Source organism: Penaeus monodon, chromosome 24 (genome assembly GCF_015228065.2).
Source record: "Penaeus monodon isolate SGIC_2016 chromosome 24, NSTDA_Pmon_1, whole genome shotgun sequence".
NCBI lineage: Eukaryota > Metazoa > Arthropoda > Malacostraca > Decapoda > Penaeidae > Penaeus > Penaeus monodon.
In genome coordinates this window covers 11,675,188-11,675,515 of record NC_051409.1, presented here as the reverse complement: position 1 = coordinate 11,675,515, position 328 = coordinate 11,675,188, and positions in this window count along the sequence as shown.

Below are 328 nucleotides of genomic sequence, written 5' to 3'. Positions count from 1 at the left end.
AGCAAGACGGAAGGATGAACTAGGGGGGTAAGAATGACAGAGAAAGAGAAAAGGACGGATAATGGTAGGGGGAAAAAAGAAGATCAGAAAGACGCGAAATAGATAGCGAGAATAAGCGGATACGGCTGAAAGGAAGCACCGAATAAAAAGCAACGTGACGGAGGATGGAAAGGCAAGGAAGAAAATAAAGGAAGGAAACAGAACGGGAGGGGAGGGAGGGAAAGAAGGATGAAGGGCGGGGCAGGATGGCAACTGGCAAGTAGTATTGAGCCCTGGATGGATGTGTTCAGCCATTGAGATATGGCGGCCGCCGTCAGCGTACCTTCGC